Source organism: Microtus oregoni, unplaced genomic scaffold (assembly GCF_018167655.1).
Source record: "Microtus oregoni isolate MIOR12 unplaced genomic scaffold, Mior012 000014F_ref0000157, whole genome shotgun sequence".
Classification (NCBI taxonomy): Eukaryota; Metazoa; Chordata; class Mammalia; order Rodentia; family Cricetidae; genus Microtus; species Microtus oregoni.
Window position 1 is genome coordinate 50,103,245 of NW_024543073.1, and position 9,427 is coordinate 50,112,671.

At 48.1% G+C, this 9,427-nt stretch overlaps 1 pseudogene; it reads right to left on the reverse strand.

Annotated features, from left to right (window-relative positions):
* Window positions 1-2,158: 2,158 nt before the first annotated feature.
* Window positions 2,159-3,371, reverse strand: LOC121455830 (annotated as a pseudogene).
* Window positions 3,372-9,427: the final 6,056 nt, after the last annotated feature.

Below are 9,427 nucleotides of genomic sequence, written 5' to 3' on the forward strand. Positions count from 1 at the left end.
TCCAGCCCGGTGGTGCACACTTTTAATCCCAGCACTAGGGAGGCAGAGGCAGGCAGATCTCTATGAGATGGAGACCAGCCTGGTCTACAAGAGCTAGTTCCAGGACAGGCTTCAGAGTAACACAGAGAAACCCTATCTCAAAAAACAAAATCGAAAGAAAGAAAGAAAGAAAGAAAGAAAAGCTGACTAGAAATAAGCCAAGCTAAACTAAAGCCGGACATTCCTAAGTAAGAACAAGTCTTCATGTGTATCTATTTGGGAACTGGGTGATGGACCCCCAAAGAACAAAGAGCCAAAAGAGTAAAGACAACCAACAACATATCATAAGAATATAATTTAAAAATCTGTACTCCACCAAACAGGAAGACAAAAAGAAATGGATGAATTTCTTGATATATATGACCTACCAAAGTCAAATTATGATTAGATAAACAATTTAAATAGACCTAGATAGCTAACACAGTCCTGAATAGTAAAAATGCTGGAGGTATCACTCACTATCCCATGATCTCAAATTGTTCTACATGGCTGTAGGAACAAATACAAAATGATATTGGCATACAAACAGATATGTTTATCAATGAAGTCAAACTGGAGGCCCAGACATAATATGTTCATATACCTATGGACACTTTGTTTTATTTTGTTTTTATTGAGCTGTACATTTTTCTCTGCTCCCCTTCCAGCCTCTCTCCTTCCCCCTCAACTCTCTCCCAAGGTCCCCATGTTCCCAATTTATTCAGGAGATCTTGTCTTTTTCTACATCCTATGTAGATTAGATCTATGTCTCTCTTGGGGTCCTCATTGTTATCTAGGTTCTCTGGGATTGTGAACTGTAGGCTGGTTTTCTTTGCTTTATGTTTAAAACCCACCTATGAGTGAGTGCTTGTGATAATTGTCTTTCTGGTTCTGGGTTACCTCAATGTTTTCTAGCTCCATCCATTTTCCTGCAAAATTCTTTTGGAAAGAGAGAACCCATACTGTCACATGGGGTGGTGTGAATAAGAATGGCCCCCATAGGCTCATAGATTTGAATGCTTAGTTACTATTTGAATGAATTAAAGGATTGGGAGATGTGGCTTTGTTGGAGGAAATACGTCACTGGGGGTGGGCTTTGAGCTTTCAAAAACCTTTGTCAGGCCTACTCTCTTTCTCGGCCTGCAGATCAGGATGCAACGCTCCATCATCATGTTATCTCTAGCACCATGCCTGCTGTGCCTGCTGCCATGCTCTCTGCCAAGATGATAAAACTGTAAAGATCTCCAAAACTGTAAACCAGCCCCAAGTAAATACTTTTTTTTTTTTGGTGTTTCTACATTTTATTATTTCAAATCATGTGAACAATTCCATAAAACGTGTGAAAAAAGCAAGGAAGTGTTCAATGCTGAAGGACCCGGGCCTAGGGTGAGGGCATGAGGGGCCTGGCCCCCAGCAGGCAGCGGTGGTTCCTAGATTAGCCCTAAGGAGCTACATTTAGGTTAATGGAGCCTGGGCCCAGGGCTTCAGAGCAGGGCCCTCAGGGATATTGGCAGTTGTCTGGAACAGCCCTTGGAATCCAATTCCGTAGAGGGCAGGGCAGGGGGCTGCCCGAAGAGGGATGGGTGTAAACACTCAGACACACTCAAGGCACGGAATCACTGGAAAGGGAGTTGGGAGGAGAGGTGCTGGTCAGGACCTGACAGTTTTAAATAGGTTTCTCTAAAAAGTCTTCTAGGTTTGCAGTTTTCCTTTTTTTTTCCTTTCCTTTTTCTTTTTTCTTTTTTTTTTTTTTTTAAGCTACAAGAATGAGCAGGTGGACTGTGTCTCCAGGAATGGTGGTCTCTCTTGCTTCTTGTGCTTTTTCCTTTGGGGCCTCCGAGCGGCAAAGGGTAGGGTAGAGGAGGCTCCCTGTAAACATTTGGACTTGGATCAGGGCTGGTGTTGGACAAAGCCAGGGGTCTAGGCTGGAGAAGTGGGTATCCCTCCAGACACAGGCCTTGGGAAATTCCGCATGCGCTCCCCTCACCCTAGAACAAGACAACGGTCGGAAAACCAGAACAGATGCCCAAGAAGGGTGTACCATGGCCACTCCCGGCCCCTCAGACAAGGGTGGGCTTCAAACAGAGAGGCCCGTGGCAACCCCTCCTCCAAGTCTAGAGCCAAGGGAGGGGACGGGAGCTGAGAACAGAGAGAAAAGATGGGAGAAGCAGCTGGGGGTGGGGCGGGGGAACAGGCAGGGAGCATGGTCTTCTTGCCCCCATCTTCCTCAGGGGTAGCAGGGAGCAGAGTCGGCGGTGGCCCATCCTGCCAGGCCTGCTGTCCCTCAGAAGAGGCCACAGTCCTTCAGGTTATTCTTGATGATGACATCGGTGACGGCATCAAACACAAACTGCATGTTCTTGGTGTTGGTGGCGCACGTGAAGTGCGTGTATATCTCCTTGGTGTCTTTGCGCTTATTCAGGTCCTCAAACTTGCTCTGGATGTAGCTGGCAGCCTTGTCATACTTGTTGGCCCCTGTGTACTCGGGGAAACAGATGGTCAGAGGGCTTTGTGTGATCTTCTCTTCAAACAGGTCCTTCTTGTTGAGGAAGAGGATGATGGAGGTGTCTGTGAACCACTTGTTGCAGATGCTGTCAAACAGCTTCATACTCTCATGCATGCGATTCATCTCCTCATCCTCAGCCAGCACCAAGTCTTAGGCACTCAAGGCGACACAAAAGATGATGGCCGTGACACCCTCAAAGCGTGGATCCACTTCTTCCGCTCAGATCGCTGACCACCCACATCGAACATCTTGAAGTGTAAGTCCTTGAAGGTGAAGTGTGTTTCCACAATGCCCGTGGTTTTCACACGGGTCCGCAGTACATCCTGCTGTGTAGGGATGTAGTCACTCTGTGCAATGCGCTCCAGGTCGTTCAGGTAATAAGCGGCTGAATCATTGAGCTGGTATTCCCGTGAGCGACCAAAGCAGGCTTGCACACCATGGTCAGCCCAGAGCCTCCGGATGACGCCGGACAGATCTTCAGGAAGCATACCTTGCTCCTCAGCAGCACAGGACTGTGCAAACAGTTGCCTGGCATCGTCCGCACGCTGGGGGTCGGCAAAGTCAATCTACAGGTTGCCCATGGCCTTGACAATGGCCATGATGGACTGGATGGTGTTGCTGTAGACAACCGCACGATACTGCCGACATTCTTCCTCTGAATAGTCATCTTCATGGATGATCTTCATCTGCTTGACGATAGTGCTCTTCCCTGACTCCCCAGCACCTAACAGAAGCAACTTCACCTCCCGCGGCGCGCTGCCTTCTCGCCGTCCTCCCGCAGGTTCTTGTCGATCATCTTAGAGTGCTCGGCTGCCGCCTTGTCCTCGGCGCTCACGGTGCAGCCCATCCTGCCGTCCGCCGGTCTGGCCTGGCTCCCACACGGCCCACGGCCCGGCTCGGCCCCGCCCGACCCACTCCACTCCCTCAGACGGCCCTCTGCGGGAAGCTCTCAGGTCCGCAGTTCTGAGCGACTGCGGGAGGCGCCTTCCCGGCCGCCGTGCACCAACGGCGGGCAAATACTTTCTTTTGTAAGCATGGTGTCTCTTCAGCGATAGAACAGTAACTAAGACATATGGGTTCCCTGTCCCCAGATGACCACACAGGGAAGTGCTCCTTCAGAGTCAGCCTGGAAGGTGAATAGAGGTCACAGCTACTGAGGTCATCATGGTCCACCCACAGGCTAGGGACAGGCTACGTGTAAAGCTGACACTAGAACACCGTAAGCATTATCTATGCGCTGCAGAGGATTGGCCAAGGTTACAGAAAGCTACTGAGTCCAGGAAATGCGTGGCAGAATCTGCTTCCCTGCAAGGAAGGCTTGAGAAACCACTGAGTAAAGCTGGGAAGGTGAAGCTTAAGATACCACGAACAGTCCAGAATATTGGGGATGGCAGGGCTATGGGAAGTCTGCCGAGGAACGCTTTAGGTGTGGAGCAGTGCCAGCCCGTGGAAGAAGGTGTGTGATCGAGCTCGCAGAGATGGAGAGGCAAGGCTACCCAAGCAAGCCCTTGGAGCCCAAATGCTACAGGCCTTGGCCTTTCTCCTGCTTGGGTTTGATTACTCTGAGCCTGGTTTTCCTCCCACCATCTGTGTGCACTGGCAGTCTTGTAGCAGAGAGTGCTGGACGTGGAACTAGGCTACCGGATCTCAGAGCCTGCTCTCCGCGCCATGCTTCCTCCCACCAGGTTCTGCCTCAACCTTCCCAGACAGCAACTCCAGCTGGGACTCGTGCCTATGGGGGACTTTTCACCTTCAAACCACAGCAAGCTCACCGTTAGAGACCCCCTCCAGGCTCACAGAGAAGGCCTTCAGGCCTAGAACTGCCTTGGGACTTTTCAGGAGAGTTGGGGCTTCAAAGGCTTAAGGATTTTTTAGAGATCTACTAAAGTCTTGCAGTATGAGATGAAGGAGAGGGGGCTGGACAGATGGCTCAGAGGTAAAGAGCACTGGCTGCTCTTCCAGAGGTCCTGAGTTCAATTCCCAGTAACCACATGGTGGCTCACAATCATCTGTACTGAGATCTGGCGCCCTCCTCTGGCGTGGGGGCATACATGGAGGCAGAATGTTGTATACATAATAAATAAATAAATGTTAAAAAAAAAATGAGATGAAGGAGACTTGGGGGCCAAGGGTGAACTGTTGCTACTTTATGTGCTGTGATTCGGTGTCATTTTGACAAAAGATGGAGTTGTGCCGCCCATCATCATGGTCAGCTTGACTGGATTTAGGATTACTATTGTAGGCAGCAAGCTGGAAGGATGGATCTACCTAAACTGTTTGACATCAGACACAGAACTACGGGGTTTATTTATTTATTTATTTATTATTTGTTTTTTTTTAATATTTATTTATTTATTATGTATATTCTGTCTGTATGTCTGCAGACCAGAAGAGGGCACCAGAACTCATTACAGATGGTTGTGAGCCACCATGTGGTTGCTGGGAATTGAACTCAGGACCTTTGGAAGAGCAGGCAATGCTCTTAACCACTGAGCCATCTCTCCAGCCCCCTATTATTTGGTTTTTTGAGACAGGGTTTCTCTGTAGCTTTGAAGCCTGTTCTGGAACTAGCTCTTATAGTCCAGGCTGGCCTTGAACTCACAGAGATCCGCTTGCCTCTGCCTCCCGAGTGCTGGGATTAAAAGCATGCACCACCACAGCTCTGCTGCAACTACAGGATTTTGAGTTTGCCCTTCTGGGTTTTGGTCTTGCTTTGGTCCAGTATTTCCTCACTGTGTGTCTTTACTCCCCTTTGGAATGGTACTGTATATTCTGGGCCATTGTATGTTGGAAGGGTGTGACTTGCTGTTTGAATTTACAGAGGGTGACAGTTAAGAGATTGCCTTCAGTCTCAGAAGAGACTTCGTTTGGACTTTCACACTGTGTTGACATTGCGAAAGACTATAGATAGGGACTTTTGAACTGGACGAAATGCATTTTGTTTATGAGAGGGCCACAAGCCTATGGGGGTCTGGGATGGGATGTAGTAGTCTGAATGAAGATGATTCCCCCATAGTTTCATAGTTTAAATATTTGGTCCCCTCACTTCCAGGCACACTGTCACATGCCTTTAATCACAGCATTCAGAAGGCAGAGGCCTTCTGAGTTTGCTCTTTGAGTTTGCTCTCTGAGTTTGATCTCTGAGTTTGATACCTGGTCTATAACGCAAGTTCCAAGACACAAGCAAGGGCTGTTACAGAGAGAAACTCTACCTCAAAAAACAAAACAACAATGGTAAAAAAAAATATGGTCCCCAGTTGGCACTATTTGGGAAGGGTTAGGGTGTGTCCTTTTTGGAGGTGTGCCTTTAGGAGACTGAGGTTTCAGAGACTCAAATCATTCCCACACACACACTCTCTCTCTCCTTCTGCCCTCTCCCCCACTGCCTTGTCCGTGTAGATGAAGATGTGAACCCCTAGCTGTCCCTGCCACTATGTCCTCATTTTGATAGTTTGGATTCAAACCTTCTAAAATTCTAAGATGAAATCAAAAGTTTTATGCATTGCCTTGGTCATGGTGTCTTGTTTGTTTGCTTTCTTTTCTTTATTTTTATTTTTTTTAAAACTTTATTTAACATCATTTCATGCACATTGGTATAACGATGTCAGATTCTCTTGAACTGGAGCTACAGACAGCTGTGAGCTGCCATGTGGGTGCTGGGAATTGAACCCGGGTCCTCTGGAGGAGCAGTCAGTGCTCTTAACCACTGAGCCATCTCTTCAGCCCCCTTCTTTTCTTTATTTATTCATTTATTTTTTAATTTTTTGAGGCAGGGCTTCTCTGTAGTTTTGGAGACTGCTCTGGAACTTGTTCTATAGACTAGGCTGGTCTCAAACTCACAGAGATCCACCTGCCTCTGCCTCCTGAATGCTGGGATTAAAGGTGTGCACCACCACCACCACCCGGCGGTTTATCTTTAGAGACAAGGTTTCTCTGAGTTACATCTCCAACTGTCCTAGTACTAGCTCTATAGACCAGGCTGGCCTCAAACTCACCACTCACCGAAATCCACCTACCTTTGCCTCCCAAGTGCTGGGATTAAAGTGGTGTGCTGCCACCACTGAGCTGGCCATGGTATCATTCATTGCAGCTGCAGAACAGTAACTGATACCATTGCTATGGAGACACACACCTAGGCAGCTCTGTGGGAACATTACTAGAAAGGTTGAGCTGGTACAGGAAGGCCCACCCTGTCTAGAGCAGCACCACCCTGAGGGCTTGGGTCCTGGAATGAATAAAGAGCCTCTCTCTCTTTCTTTCTGTTTCTCTCTCTCTTTCCTTCCTGACTGAAGCTGCAGGGTGACGAGCTCCTGTCACTGTAACTTCCCACCATGATGGACTCTTTCTCCAAACCGTGAATCAAACTCTTAAGTTGCTTTTGTCAAAGAAATGCTAAAAGTAGCTAATATACTATCATAACAGGAAAAATTGTAGTCCAACTAGCATGGCAGCACCTGGCTGTTGTCCTAGCACTTGGAAGACTGTGCTCAAAGCCGGGCAGTGTGGTGCACACCTTTAATCCCAGAACTCAGGAGGCAGAGGCAGGCAGATCTCTGTGAGTTTGAGGCCAGCCTGGTCTACAAGAGAGCATCCAGAATAGCTGGGGGGCTTCACAGAGAAACTCTGTCTTGAAAAGCCAATAAAAAGAAAGAAAGAAAGAAAGAAAGAAAGAAAGAAAGAAAAAAGACTGTGCTCAAATCCAGCCTGGGCTACTTGGTAACTGGGAGGCCAGCCAACTCAAAAATAAAAACAAAACCAACAAAATCGAAGTTGAGCCATGGTAAGTCACATCACAGATGTGACTTCTTCCCCTTGCTCTAACTGATAAGCAGTCTGGGTACCAATCCTTTAAGATCATGGGAAAAAAATATTCCTTTAGTGGCAGCAAAATGATGATTTATTCATTTGTTTATTTATGTGTGTGTGCGCGCACATACATGTGCTGATGTGTGTGCGTGTGTGCGGGTACATGTGAATATATGCTCCTGGATATGAAGGCCAAAGCACAACCTCATTCCCGAGGGACTGTCCACCTTGGTTTTAGGGACCTTGGGTTTTTTTTTTGTTATTTCTTTGTTTTTGAGACAGGCCTTCTCTGTAACCCTGGCTGTCCTAGAACTCACTCCGTAGACCAGGCTGACCTTGAACTCACAGAGATTCACCGGCCTCCGTCTCTGGAATGCTGGGATTAAAGGGTTTAACCACCACAAGTCCCATCTTGCTTTTGAGACAGGGTCTCTCACCAGGATCAGCAGACAGCAGGAAAAGAGTGACACTGGGCCTGGCTTGAGCTTCTGAAACCTCAAAGCCAATCCCTGCAACACTTCTTCCAACAAGGCCACACCTCCAATTATGTCACTCCCTGCGAGTATGGGGGCTGTTTTTCATCCAAACCACCACACCTGTTTGTTTGTTTTTAACATCGGTTCTGAAATGGAACTTGGGGCCTTGTGTTTGAGGCTCATCTGAGTCATCTCCAGTCTTTAAAAGATAATTTAAAAATTACTTTACGTGGGTATTTTGCCTACATGTGTGTCTGTGTACCACGTGTGTTCCTGGTGCCCGTGGAGACCAGAAGAGGGCACTGGATACCCTGAAACTGGAGTTATAGACTGTTGTGGGCCTCCATGCAGTTGCTGGAAATCCATTCTGGAAGAGTAATCAGTACTCTTAACTCCTGAGCCATCTCTCCAGTCCCTTGGCCCTACTTTAAAAAAAGTTTTTTAAAGATTTATTTCTTTATTATGTAATACAGTATTCTGTATGTTTGTGTGCCTGCAGGCCAAAAGAGGGTACCAAAACCCACTGCATATGATTGTGAGTCACCGTGTGGTTGCTGGGAATTGAACTCAAGACTTCTAGGAGAACAACCAGTGCTCTTAACTGCCGAGCCATCTCTCCAATCCTACTTTAAAATTTTTGAAGTGGGGGCAGAGGGTGGGCCTAGAGAGATGGCTTAGTGGCTGCCTCCCAAGTGCTGGGATTAAAGTGTGTGCTATCCTGCCCGGCTCACAAAAGTGTGTGTCGCCATGCCCGGCTCACATTTTTATTTTTAAAAGTGTGTTTGTGTGTGTGTGTGGGGGGGGGGGATCAGATGACAGCTTGCAGGAGTCAGTTCCCTCTTCCACCGTGTGGGTCCCAGGGATGGATCTTCGGCAGTAGTGCTTGGCAGCAGCCACCTTTACCCATTGAGCAATCTTGCTTGCCCCTATCTTTTTAATTTTACAAAGAGGACAGACTTGAAGTTCAGTTCCACGTCACTCCCCAGCCTGGTCTCCCTGTCTGTTTCGGGCATATAAAATTGGGAAGGTACTCAGCTCTGCCCTGTGCCCTTGGGCAATCCCACGACCCTCTTTTTTGAGCACTTTCTAATCAGTCCAGAAGACAGGGGATTGGGGTGCAGCACTCTGCAGCTTGGGCCCCACATTTGACCTCTGTATTCCATGCCAAACTCACCCAAGGCTATGCCCAACTGAATGTCACTGGCCCGACCAAGGCAACGGCCTGCTCAGTGGGGATGGCCTATGGTAACAAGACAAGATGGGAGGGACAGCATCCATCCTCACTGTCCTGGCCATGGCAGAGTGTGTTTGCTAGCTGGGCGAAGCCCCCAGATCGAAAGCCCAAGCTTTCCTTCCTTTCTGCCCTTCTGCACGTCCCGCTGAGGCTGGGAGCCATCCCAGCTCTCTCTGGGAGCTGCAAAGACCTAGTAATTCAGTAAAGCTCCGTTGGGGTCCTCTAGCAATCCTCAAAACTCACAGAACCCTGGGGCCAGTCCCAGCACTAGCAGAGTGACCAGAATGAAATCTCACCTGTCCTCTCTCCAGGTACATCTGTGTCTTTTGTTCTTGAACTTGAGTCTACCGGCCTGTCTGCTGTTCATACAGGTTTGCCAACTCTCTC